This window comes from Cricetulus griseus, chromosome 8 (assembly GCF_003668045.3).
Source record: "Cricetulus griseus strain 17A/GY chromosome 8, alternate assembly CriGri-PICRH-1.0, whole genome shotgun sequence".
Taxonomy (NCBI): Eukaryota; Metazoa; Chordata; class Mammalia; order Rodentia; family Cricetidae; genus Cricetulus; species Cricetulus griseus.
Genome location: NC_048601.1, coordinates 310390 through 325211, shown reverse-complemented (window position 1 = coordinate 325211; position 14822 = coordinate 310390).

The following is a 14822-nucleotide window of genomic DNA, read 5'->3' as shown; positions in this document are numbered from 1 at the left end:
ACTACAATCTCTGAATTGAATATTTGTGAAATAATGTGGTTTTCAAAACCTGTAGTACTTACTACTTGTACTTTTACAGTAAGAAGCTTTAAATTTAAATTTTGATATGAAAGATTTTAGTTTGCTGAGAGAAAAAGTTTTGAAAGATTTTAGTTCACAGAGAGAAAAAGTTTCCCACAGGCCTTGGCCCAGGACAAGGAAGTTGGCCCCAACCCGAGGGCAGACAAACAATCCTTTTTGGGTCACACCTGGTTGGCCAACAGACAATCAAGGACTTTTCAGGGTACGTTCTATGGTTTTTCCTTTATAAAAAAAAGCAGGTCACACCTGGGTGACCACTCTAACATGAGATCATACTTTGTAATCAATCACTTTGTGCCTCTTGCCTGTATGCTGATCTGCAGTTTTTCCTATATAAGGAGCCTGTAACCCTTGCTGGGGTGTGCAGTTTCCCTGATGTGCTGACACCCGAATGCTCATTGGTTCAATAAACCCTCTTGCTTTTGCAGCTCTGGGTCTGGTTTCTGAGTCTCGGGGGCTCCTCGGGATCCTGAGGCCCTTAGGGGTTTGGGGGTCTTTCAGATACATTTCTCTTCATTTCTTCTTTCTTATAACAACTATGTAATTTTGGATTTTTTTAAAAAGGATTTATTTATTTACTATTCTGTCTGCATGTAGCCCTGCAGGCCAGAAGAGGGCACCAGATAATTGTTTGGGAATCAAGATTCACTAGACTCAGTACAGGTTAAGTGAAGTTTATTTGGGGAGAATGCACTCACACAAGAGGCGGGTGACCGCCACAAGTTCCAGCTCCAAGGATTCACCCAGGCTGCCCTCTGTGACTCGACCGGAAGCAAGAGAGAGCACTGGGGTCCTGGACCCCAGACCTAGTCCTACCCTTCATCACATGGGCACCTGTGACCATGCCAAGGGCGTGGTCAGTGCTACAGGTTCGGGTGGGGTGGATATCTCACTACAATTCCCCTTTTAGCCTAAGAAAAAGATTTAGGTTTTATATGAAACTGTATACAAAGATAGCAAATATCAAGTATGCTCTAGGAGAAGGAAAACTAAGAACAAACACACTTAAGACCTATCGCCAGTGAAGCAACAAGAGCAAATGGCAAGAACTATATATCCAGTCCTAGGGTTAAGGCAGAACAGAGATTACTATTGAGTTGTCCTAAGCTGGAAAGTTTAAGTCTTGTACCTAATATTTCTATCTAGGAAGAGAGAACAATAACTGTAACAATCTAAACTCCAACCTTATCAAAGACCTGAGGAGGATGACAATACTAGTGTAGGCAGGAAGTGTAGGGGAACAACTTCCAAAAGGCACAGTGAAGACAGAAACAGCAGACTATTTGAACAGCCACCCAGAGTCTCACAGCAGCGTAGGGGCAACCAGGTTTGGCTAAGGCCTGGACTGACCAACACAGAAGCAGGGAGGTAGAAAGACTGTCTTACCCTGAGTTGGCAAGATTCAGCAGTCTTCTAAGTTTATCTCCTGAAAGCACAGTAGGACAGCATGTTCAAAGTCAGTGGTCGAGGTGGGGGCAGTTCTTTGCCCAGGAGGCCATTAGCTGAAGAAAGAATGGACTCCAAAAGGAGTGACATTCCTGCCCAACATATTCTCGGGAATAGCTTGGTGCTGTCAGGATCAATTGTGTCTCATGTCAATGGAGTACTAATAACATTTAAATGCAATATTCTGCAGGTTTATGAGGTGCTTGAAGATCAAATATCTATGTCTGACTAATCTCATAGATAAGAGACATGGGTGGTAATAGTCTGTAATTCTCAGAAACATAGTTTTACAATGGCTGAAGCTTCCCAAAAATAATTTAACCAGGACAATGACTTCAAAAAATGTAACTATATATATATATACATATATATATATGTATATATATATATTCTCAATAACAGAGATAGAACTGAAATGTCTTAACTAGAGGTAGAACTTTAAAGTGCAATATGATAAAATATCCTAAGTTGTATCAGTATACAAAATGTATATACATCAAGATAGTTTTATATTTGTGTGCAAAACATCGTAAACAGAAAGAAGACCCTAAACAGTCAACATACAATAATCTAACAATTTAAGTTATCTATAGCTAACTGTTGCTAAAGTTAGTTCACTAAAAAATATGTTAACCTACCTATATCCCATCTTAACCATATCTTTCTCATCTATACCCTTAAACTCTAAAAGAGATACCCGAGTCTGAGCATCACCTTCCATATCCAACCCTAAACAACTAAAAACAACCCTATGAAGGTGAATACTATCCCTTAAAGCCAACAGTAGGGAAAGGGGACCTTGTTTTCTTAGAATTACTTCCTGCTGAAATGGGACGACAATAACTCCATGGGATCCTGTAGGAAAAAAATTAGAGCAACAAAAAGTCTTGAGAGGACTAGTCGTAACATTTTTAGCTAGTCTCTGTATGGCAGGAGATGCTTCATTGAAGTTCTTATCTGAAGTTCTGGCCAGGGTGTAATAAGAAGGTGCACCGTTTCAGCTAGCTAGTCTGGAGTCGTCTCGAGCCTTATTGTCCCAAACTGGTTTTAGGGTGGTGTTTGTTCAGAGGCATCAAGTTGAATTAAGTGGAATTGATGAAGGGGGCCCCATCTTCTTTCCAGAGAGTTCAAAGATTGCTTTTAGGAATTTTTTGCTCACTTTGGAAGACTTAAACATTAATATCATCACAGAAAGTCTAACTTCCATAGGTAAACATACAGGGAAAGGTAACAATAAAGATGAAATTAAGAATGAGGACAATTAGGATTTTAGAGAAGATAGTTAAGACAATAGTAGTTCTAGAATTTGTTTTCTTCTCTCTTTCACCAATGGCCTTTTGATATGAGACAGAAACTCTGAATTTTATTTAAACATGTTTGAATTTGGAGAAGGAGGGCCAAGTCCAATTCCAAAGCCAGGTTTGATTTTTATGTGAATAGGGACTACGATAGTGCTGGGAAGCAGGGAACCAGAAGACAAGAGTTTAGTATAAATATTTTACCATATGTCAGATTCTTCTTTGTATGATGGTTCTTTCTGTATAGTTATCCTCTCTTGTTTAGGTATCTACACATTTGGTATCTTTTTGTTTCTTGGAGATGGGTTTTCCTGTAAAAACAAGAACAAAATATGCCCCCTACCTTTGTGAGGTCTCCATATAACTTGTGGATATACCTTCGTGGATTTATTTATTTACTATGCATACAGTGTTGTTTGCATGTATCCCGGCAGGCCAGAAAAGGGCACCAGATCTCATTACAGATGGCTGTGAGCCATCATATGGTTGCTGGGAATTGAACTCAGGACCTCTGGAAGAACAGCCAGTGCTCTTAACCTCTGAGCCATCTCTCCAGCCTCAATTTTGGATTTTTTTTTAAAAAATTGCTTATTTTTGTGTGTATGGGTGTTATGCCTTCACATATATCTGTGTACCATGTGCATGTAGTACCTTTGAGGCCGTAAGATGATGCTTTGTCTCCTGGAACTGGAATTACAAATAGTTGTGAGTTGCCATATGTGTGCTGGAAATGGAACCCAGGTCCTTTGCAAGAGCAGCTAGTGCTCTTAACTGCTGAGCCATCTCTCCAGCCCCTGAAGTAGGAACTTAGGGTGCATGTGGGGTTGGAAACTTTATCAAGTGGGGTCTAGAGGGAAGTATTGGCTCAATGGTGGTGTGCCCATGAAGGAAACAGTGGATTTCTTGTCCTTTCTTTTTCTTTCTTCTGTTTGTTGGTCATGAGGTAGGTGTTTCTGCTCCACCATATACTCTGTGGTGATACGATGCCACAAAGGGTAGTAGGAACTCAGCATTACAAAGTAACAACTATAGACATTGTTTGGTAGATTAGTAACATTTTTACTCAACATCCCTTGTCAACCTAAAGAAAGGCTGCTAAGAAACCATTTTCTTTAAGGAAAAGTCAAAAGTAAGTGCAGCTTGATAAAGTGATACAAGACCCAAAACTTAACCTGTAAGCTCCACCTGTCCACTGGTAACTTTTGGTGACTATATGGGGTTTGTCCTTAAAGGCCTCTGCAACACCTGTCTTAGGCCCACTCAGCTAAGAATTCCAGGGAGTGGTCCTGATCAAAGTCCATCCTGGTCAGTATTTAATTAAAGCTTGCTTCAAATTTGGCTCAGAATTGTGGAACTGGTTTTTCTCTGGTGAATCTCAATATTAACATTGATGCTTGTGATTAAATTTTTTTCCACCCACTTCCTTTGTTCTCCTTAGGAATTATTAACATATACCCTTGGCCTCGAAGAAAGAAGGGGCTCTAAGTGTTCTTCTACCTCTGTTCCCAGTCATATTTGAAGGGTGTAACAAGTAGTTCCTGCTAAGGAAAGTGTTTTTCATGCAGTCAGACAGATGAAGAAACCACCAGCCTTACCTCAGTCACATGTGGAACCAATTTGACTAACATATTCCCTCAGAATATTATCTGTCACATTGTGTAAAGAATCAAAGGAGGCTGGGATTTCTTTATTAATGAGTAAAAGGATTTCTGATCCTGAAGTGGAAAAGTGGTTTTAAAAATTAGTTGGGGCTGGGGAGATGGCTCAGGTAGTAAATTGCCTGTTGTGAAAGCACAAAGACATAAGAGTTTGGATTCCTAGAATCCATGTAAAGAGCTAGAGGTGGCAGTGTGTTTCTGTATCTGCTGGGCTGGAGTAAGGCAGATCCCTGAAGCTCACTGGCCAGCCAGTTTCAATGAATCAGAGAAGTTCAGTGAGACAAAAAAATAAAGGTGGAAAGCTATTTAGAGAAGGCCCTTGATGTCAATCTTGTGCCTCCACATCCACACTAATCTGCATGCACACAAGCACTAACAAATGCTCATGCATGCACGCGCGAGCGCGCACACACACACACACACACACACACACACACACACACACACACAAATCCAACCAACAGATTAGCTCCTCCCTTCCCATTAGTTGGAAACATTGTGATACACTTTATGTCTTTATTGGTAACTATCTTAGCAATTATTATCTTCAGAGCTCTGAATGCTCAGCCTCAGTCTATCTTTTTCAGGGTTGCTAAACTCATCTCTCATGCCATCACATCTCTTGTTTTCTGTAGCAATTAGTTCACTTCCATTCTAGTTTTCAGTTGAAGTACTTGTTTCAAGAGTACTATTTGGAAGCATAAAAACCATGTATCAGTGGAACTGGAGAGATGGTTCAGTGCAATAATACTTGCTACTCTTGCAACTCACCAGCATTTGGCGAATCACAGCCATCTGTAACTCCAGTTCTAGGGGATCCAGTTCTCTATTATGGTCTCTCTTGGCACCAGCTTCATACACGGTACACATACAAACCATGCAGCCACTCAGACATACACATAAAACAAAACAAAACAAAAATAAATCTTAACAACTCCCCTCCCCAAATCATCAGCAATGATGTTTCTCTAACTTGGCTCATTTTTTTGTTGTTTATGCCTTAAGATTTATTCATTCCTTAACATTGGAGTTGAAAAATTCCTTTGCTAATGGGACCGCCTTCTCTTGTGAGCCTAAGCTGTTGACTAAACACCAACCATGTAACTAAAAACCTCCCTCTTCCTCCAAGACTTATAGTGAAGGATCTCCACTCTGCCTTAAAGATTCCTTTGAACCCTCCTCTGAGCTCCTGCCACACTGCTGTTTGTCTATATGCTCATGGTGTTACTACTCTAATAAATCTTTTGCCCCAAAAGTCATCAATGACTGCATGAATCCAAGTCTGAAACCTTTCACTTAGTTTGTTGTTATGTAAGTTAGGGGTCCTTTTTGGAGGCAGTATATGTTTCCAGCCTCTTTATTGAGGTGTTTTTTTTTTGTTGTTGTTGTTCTGTGACTTGAATAAATCAGAATAATTTTCTAAAACAATGATAAAAGCTTCCCAAGTCTCCCAATGCAATGAGAAAAGTCCAATTTAATTTACATGCTGGTTATGTCCCAGGCTATACATTCTCTAAGTGTGGTCTCTGGTTCAAGGAAATTGTTCACACTGTCTTTATTGACCTTCTTTGGGCATGGCTTGGCCTCCAATAGAGCCACTTCAAGGACATGGGTTTAATCTTCAAAATCCAAGCAGTTTGTTTATCTATCCATTTACATTTCTTTCTTTGGGCTGTGATTATGACTAGAATTTCAGGGCAAAAGCCCAGGTTCTGGCAGCCCCAGCAGGCTACTCCTGGTCAAGCACCCAATTTACTAATTAAAGAGACAGATAATGATGAGGACAGAGATGTGGTTTAATACATATATTCATTGAAAAGAGGAACATCAAAAGGGGCCTAATTACTCAAAGTTCATCTTCAGGGGGTTGACATAAGCTTACTGGGGTAACGAGTAAGAGGTATGCATAACTATGCAGTCCTGGGTCTGGTTGGTCATTTTCTAAATTCTGGTTCTTCAAGATGGTCCAAGGAAGTTAGTATTTGAGACGTCAGTTCTCAGATGACTACTTCTTCTCCAGAGCGTAGCCCGTGCTGTTGTGGTTAAATGCCTATTTCTGGAGGTAGGGTGGGGATGGGCGTAGCCTGTATTACAAGGCTCTGCTGTTCTTTGAACCCAAGGTGACTGGAGAACTTTAGTTACTTTTATGTATTTAGAACAAAACTTTTTTTAATGGACTATAAAATTCCTTAGTCACTCTTCTGTTTGTGCTTTCAGCCTTAAAGAGAAATGAGATAGTTTAAGGGATCACTAGTTTGTAGATAACATTCCTTAGATGATCAACATGTCCATTCAGAGGTAAGCAGCAAACCCAAGGCAACAAAGACAGGTACAAAGTGAAGGCAGAGATGCCAGGCTTTCATCTTGCTACAATAATATTAGGGCCATAGTGAGTAGTCAGTGCTTTTCAGCAAAAGTAGTTTCTGCACCCCTGTTATAACACAACTAATCTATTCTTGACTCATGCTATATATATCCCCCCACCCCACCCCCTGGAGCTGAGGACCAAACCCAGGGCCTTGCAAGCACTCTACCACTGAGCTAAATCCCCAACCCCAAGTGTTTATATTCTTAAAAGTATTCTGTAATATAGGGAATGTTATTTTAATTAAGGATTGACATGTTTGGAACTGATGTGCTTTAGGAGAAAAGGGGAGTGTCAGATTAAGGAGATGTTCTATATTTAGTGTATTTTACATTTAGAAAATACGTCCATTCACATATAATTAGATGGCTGCTCACTTTGCGGGACCCCCACACTGACATGGCCATCTGTTTATGTGTTACTGATGTCCTTTCCCCCCATGCTCCCTGTGACAATTACTCCTGTCACACTCTTGAACCTTCAGTCCTCTCAGCAGATGATTGGTGACATCATCTTATTTAAATAAGTTCAAGGAAGACACATTGACCTCAATGACAAATATGGAGATAGAAATAACAAATAAATGTTAATGGCTTTGGTTAAGAGGCTCAATCTCATGAGCTGTCAACAGAATGTACATAGCAGGGACAACGAGGCAATACTTACTTACATATTAGATTAGCAAGGAGTTTTAAAAGTAAGAGCAGCTGACCCTGAAAAAGGGTCTGGTTAAAGTAGAGCTCATTTCCACTTCAAATGATATGGAAATTAGCCCATTGCCTTCAACTCATTTATGCTCTTTGACCCAGTAATTCTACTTGGAGTTAGTTTTATACAAGGGCAGACTCCAACAATAGAAGAGTAATTACAATGACTTTTTCTTAAATCTTTAAAACTTATTTTAAGTACATAATGGCAACCAAGCTATAAGTCTGAGGTTATTACATGCTTTTTGCCTTTTAATCCTTATTAGCTCTACAAGAAAGATATTGCTAAATCTTTTAATTGTTGCTGCTGCTGTTGTTTGTTTTTTGAGACAGGGTCTCACTTTGTAGTCTAGTTATGTAGCTCAACCTGGCCTAGCCTTTAACTTGTGATCCTCCTTCTTGAGTGCCAGGATTACAGGTGTATATCACTATGCTTAGCTTTGAAATGGTCAATTATTCAACTACTACATGTAATACTTAAGAAGTATTTGATGATATAAAAAATGTTACTTACATTTTTTTTATTTGTTCCTCTCTTCCTTCGCCTTCTTGATTTAGTCTAAAGCAGTGTTTCTCAACCTTCCTAATGCTGCAACATTTTAATACAGTTCCTCATATTGTGGTGACCCCTAAGCATAAAATTATTTTATTACTACTTCATAACTACAATTTTGATACTGTTATGAATTGTGATGTAAATATCTGATGTGAAGGATATCTGATAGTGACCTGCAAAACAGTAGTGGCCCACAGGTTGAGAACCACTGGTCTAAAGCCTATGAGAACCAGATCTTTGGTTTAAGAAGATAATAATTGTAATTAACAAAGATGTCAGTAATTACATTCCAAGAAACATTTAAGACATTTTATATTCACTAACTTAGCATATCTGTGTTTCTCTGTATATGTAGATATGTATGCATACGAACATGTAAATGTCTATACACATAGTCATACACTCACATGGATAAGATTTGATTTATACTAATCCAGGGATAATAAATCTCAGTATTATTTATACTTTACATTTTGCCCTGTGTATGTTGGGACATTATGTGCCATCCATGGACTGTACACCCTATATGCTAATAGTTCCCCAGCTGTGACAACCAAACTTACCTCTAGATATTGCCAAGTGTCTTCTCCAGGAATAGGGAGGAGAGAGCAAATTATTCAGTTAAAAAAAACCTGACAAATGCTAATTCTCAGTGACACACTTACTCCAACAATACCACACCTACTCCAGCAAGACCACACCTCCCAATATTGGCTGTCCCTATGAGTCTATGGGGCCATTTCATTCAAACTACCACATTCCCTGCCCCCCTAGGTTTATAGCCATATCATAATGCAAAATGCATGTAGTACAACTTCAAAAATCTCATAATCTATAACAGTCTCAAAGTTATTTAAAAGTCTGAAGTTCAAAGTCTCTTCTGAGACTCATGACAATCTCTTAACTGTAATACCCTATAAAAGCAAAAGCAAAAGCAAATCACATACTTCCAATATATAATGGCATAGGATATACATTACATAGAAAGGAAATACTGGATTAAGCAAGACCTAAAACCATCTGTGTAAACTCTAAACTCTGTTCAGCTTTGTTGACTGCAACACACTTCTTTCTCTTAGGCTTTCTCCCAGTTAGCAGCTTTCCTTGTCAGATATCCCACAACTCTGGCATCTCTAACATCTTGGGTTCTCCAAGGCAATTCAGGCTTCACAGGGCATCCGACTTCACAGCTTCATGTAATGGTCTCTCTACTGGACTTCCATTCAAGGACATTCCTGACACATGCCTGGCCCCAGCGGCATTCCTTAGGCATGGAGGCAATTTCCATAACGCTTTTCTTCTATTCTTAACTCTTAAAACCAGAGCCACCTGGCCAAAGCTGCCAAGCTCTGCTGTTTGTTGGGGTTGGAACATGGCCAATGGAATTAATCCAAAATTCTTCACTTCAGCCTCAGGCAAACTTTTTGGACAAGGACAGAAGAGCAGCTACTTCCTTCACCAAAATATCACAAGAAAGATCTCTAGACAACACACTAAAATACTTCTCCTCTGAAACTTCTTGTGGTAGCATTCCACAGTTCATCAAATCACACTCCAAACCGCTGTCTTACATGTTCCTACTAGTATGGCCCATTTAGCAGCACAACACATTCAACTGCTTTTCTAATCCATATTTCCAAGGTCCATATTGCTTCAATCAAAAGCATCTTCAGGCCTATCACAGCAATACTCAAGTCCCTGATACCAACTTCTGCATTAATTTAGGTTTTTATTGCTGTGAAAAGGCACCATGAGCATGGCAACTCTTAAAAAGTAAAAACGTTTAATTGTTAATGGTTGCTTACTTACAGTTTCAGAGGTTGAATCCATTATCATCATGGTGGGGAGCATTGCAGTGTGCAGGCAGATGTGGTGGAGGAACTGAGAGTACCTCTTGATAGGCAGGCAATACGGAGTTGATTGATTCACTGCTTGGCATCCTAAACATAGGAAACCTCAAAGCCCACCCCCACAGTGACACACTTCCTCTAACAAAGCAATACCTACTACCACAAAGCCACACCTCCTAATAGTGCCACTCCCTATGACATTATGGAGGCTAAATACTTCAAACTACCACAGCACAGTATGAAAAAAATTTTAAAAAAATGTGTAGAGACCTAAACATAAGAGCTAGAACTATGAAACATCTTAGGAGGTTTAATTACAGATAAATCTCTTAGAAGGTGTATTAGTTAGGGTTCTCTAGAGCAACAGAACTTATGGAATGAATCTCACACACTCTCTCTCTGAGAGAGAGAAAGAAAGGGGACTCATTAGAATGGCTTGCAGGTTGTGTTCCAGCTTTTTTACTAATAATGGAAGGTTCAAGAATCCAGTAGTTTGTTCAGTCCACAAGGCTGAACATCTCAGCCAGTCTTCAGATACACAGGGATTCTGAAGAAGCAGGCTTTAATTCCAGTGATGGAATAGATATCGAGAATGAGAGCAAACAGGCAAAGAGCAAAAGTTTTCTTCTTCTATGTCCTTAACATAGGCTGGAGGCTGAATGAATAGCCCAGACTAAAGGTGCATCTTCCCACCTCAAAGATTCAGATTAGAAGTGGGTCTTATCTTCCCATTTCAAATGATTTAATTAAGGAAAAAATCCCTTACAGGTGTGCCCAGTTATTTGGTTTTTTTGTTAATTCCAGATGTAGTCAAGTTGACAAGCAAGAAAAGCCATCATAACAGGTCTATTTATAAAATAGACCTCTTAGAAGGTCTAATTATTATTTACAAACTTAGATTTAGCAATACATTTTTAAATATAATACCCAAAGTATGAAAAACAAAACCAAAATACATGAAGGATACTATCATGACTATGAAAAGACAACCTTCAGAATAGGAAAAAAAAAAAAAAAACCTTTACAAATCAAGTATCTGATAAAGGACATGTATCTAGACTATACAAAGAACTCATATACTTGATAGTAAAGAGGTACCCTTCCCTCCAATAATGGTTTAAGTACTGGACAGGCATTTCTCCAAAGAAGATGTATTAGAGCTCAACAAATACATGAAAAGATAGTTAACATTATTATTCACCAGGAAAATGCAAATTAAAACTACAAGACATCATTAAGTTTAGGTAGCTAAAATAAAAGAGTAAATTCAAATAAGGCCAAACACTGTTTAGGATAGGAATTGAGCCTCTTATATATTGGTGCTGGGAATTTGAAGTGGCTCAGATACTTAGGAAAATAATCTGGAAGTTCTTCAAAAAAATGTTACAATTGCCACATGAACCAGTAATTGTATTCCCAGGCATACAGAAGAAAAATGAAAATAAAGGTCCACATGAAACCTTGTGCTTGCGGATGGAGAGATGATTCTGAGGTTAGGAACATTTGTCTCTCTTCCAGAAGACCCAATTTTGATTCCCAGCATCTGTATGATGGCTAATAGCCATCTGTAACTCCAATTCCAGAGGATCTGACACCCTCTGCTGTTCTCCACAGGCACTGCATGCACATGGTACACAGGCATACATGCAGGTTAAAGCACCTATATGCATAAAAATAATCTTAAAACACCAACAACAATACATTGTGCATGATGTTTAGTTCAGCCTCATTGATAACAGTCTATTTTGTTCATTAATTGATGACTAGATTAAAAATGTACTATACCTACTCAATGGGTTATATTGAACCACAAAAAGCAAAATAGTACTGATAAATGCTATAGCATATACTTTTTGCTTGTTCTTTTGTTTGTTTGAGACAAGATCTCACTATGTAACCCTGGTTGACCTGAAACTTCTATATGTACAGACTGACCTTAAATTCACAGAAATCCATCTGCTTCTGCTTCCTGAATGCTGGGATTAAAGGTGTGTTCCATCGTGTGTGTGTGTGTGTGTGTGTGTGTGTGTGTGTGTGTGTGTGTGTGTGTGTGTATAAGACAGGGTTTACCTATTTACCTATTTGGACTTGGTTGACTTTGAACTCAATCTTCTAACCTCTGACTCGAGTGCAGGGATTATAAACATTCCTCACCATAGACAGAAACTTCTGTTCCATCAGGTCCCGCTGCCCTTTAGTCCCAAATAAACACACAGAGGCTTATATTAATTATAAACTGTTTGATCAATAGCTCAGGATTCTTATTGGCTAGCTCTCTCTTAATTATTAACCCATTTCTATTAATCTATGTGTCTCCATGTGGTCTTGATTTACTGGAGAATGCCCAGTGTTCTATCTTCCTGGTAGCTACGTGGCATCTCCTGGCAACTTCCTCACAGAACCTCCACCATCAAACAGTACCCAATGTGGGTATACTAAAGATGGGATACTTCACATCACCATGTCCATTCTTTATTTTTTTATATCCCTTTAAAAACTTTTTATTAGCATACAATAATCATACAAAATAATGTGTTTCTTTTTGAGGCTTTCATTTATGTTTACAAGGTATTTTGATCAAACCCACCCTCTCCAAATCCTCTCCTATGCAACTAAATCTTGAAAACATTATGCTAAGCAAAAGAAATCAGTCCCCAGAGACATTATATAACTTTTTTGCCAGAATTTTCTTCCTGGTGGTGAGGTGGACTAGGCAGTGTCTACTTCCTCTGCCTGACCAATGATAAACTAAAGTTTAATCCCACCAATGTTCACTCTAAGGAACCAACAAGTTTATTAGGTTTACTTTCAGAGCATGAGTGAGGGGTTATAGCCTGAAGTATAAGTTTCTCTCAAGCAGCTATATTGGAAGGCCTGCATTCGGCATGGGTGCACAGGTGGAGTACCCTTCCCACCCTAGCCCCTCTCCAAGACACCCAGGTCACATGCAATTAGGCAAAACTACACAGAACTGGATGAAAGGAGTAGCTGGATACTACGGTGAGGGTCCAGTGATCCTTCCCATCCCTTTCTATGAAGGAATGTCAACAGTCAACAAGCCCAGCTGTGATGGTCATTTGCAAGCAGACACAGCTGGTCTTATTAAGATGAGGAGGATAGAGCTGTGCAGCAACTCCATTTATACAAAGTCAAAATTAGGGAAAAATATATAGACAAAAGTTTGTCTGGTGATTCCTTAACTGGAGGGGTGGAGAGGACTGTGGAGTGGGATAGCAGAGTGATAGTACAGAATTTCCTTAGAAAAATCTTTTATTTATTCCTTGACAATATCATATATGTATATAATGTGTCTTGATTATATCCACACCCAACTCCCCTATTCCCACCCTGTACCACACCCCCCAACACTTTCCTCTACCCCCTCCTTCATGCCTTCACCTCCCTTTTCTTTTTTGTAATTCACTGAGTCCTATTAGTGATACCTGTTGGAATGATAATTGATCTTGTCAGCTTAGTCTGATGAGGGTCTTTCCCAGGTAACCATATTTACAATGAGTTCTGAATGCAACAATCATGGCATGTACAGTTACAGCATAACATACCATGTCTCCCCGTCATCTAGCTCTTATATTCATTCCATCCCCTTTCCCTTAATGTTCCCAGAGTCTTCAGGGAGAGTTTCAAAATAAAAATTTTCTAAAACTGACTGTAGTGTTGCTTGAATAATTAAAAGCCATTGAATTACATATTGTAATAATAGGTGCATTCTATGGTAGGTGAAGTATAGCTCAATAAAAAAAGTGTTTTTAAGTGCCCAAAGTAGATTATCTTTTATATAACTCCCAGCCTTAGCTCCTTCCAGTCATCCAGATAGTGGATTAAGGGCAGATTGATTTTCTCAGAAGTAATTTTTCTCTTTATTTCATAGTATTAAAATATAAAAAGTTACCTCACACGGCTGACTTCAGACCTGTATTAGTCTGTCTTTTTGTTGTTGAGATAAATACCTGAGTGTTCTTTTCTGAGAATGATGTGATAGCCACAATTAAGTTTTGACTGACTGAGTTTAAGCACGTGGAAAACAAAGTAAAAGAACAAATAGCAAGTTGTAGATAGAAAGCATCATCAAATTGGGTGCTTATAATATCCTGGAGAAGTGGATTGGGGAAGTCCAGTGAAGGCAGCCAGCTGGAATCATCAATTGAGAGTGTTCCAGGCAGAGCACCACCTTGAATGAGGCTTCCAAGTAAAAGAACAAATAGCAACTAGCAGATAGATAGCAAAACATCATAAAATTGGGCACTTTAAACATCCATCAGTACTCAAGTACAAAAGTTATGCTAAAGTAGCCCAACTGGAATTCTCAATTGAGAAATCTAGGCAGAGATTTCTCTCCAGGCCTTTTTGTTTGTTTTGAGATATGGTTTTCCTGTGAAGCCTTGGCTGTCCTGGAACTTACTCTGTAGACCAGGCTTGCTTCAAACTCATAGAGACCTGCCTGCATCTGCCTCCTGAGTGCCAGGATTAAAGGCATGTGCACCACTGCTGGGCTCTCTCCAGGCATTTTTATACCATGAGATAAATAATAGTTGGTAAATGGTTTACCCTCTATCTGTTCTCAAGGGCTCAATATACATATTTCTTTATTGAATCTTTGGGAATTTTACAACCTGCACCCTATTTCTACTCACCACCCAGTCTCTCTATATCCTCTTCTCATCCCTGCAGCACTCCCTAAAAAATAATAAAAATAAAAAAACCAAATCAAACCAAAACTAACAAACAAAAACAAAACAAAACAAAAAAGCTTTGCTCTGCCATCTTTCCTGCCTCTCTAATACCTCTTCAATCATCCTGGTGGCACTGGGAGCCACGTGTGTCACACAGTATATCTTTTTGT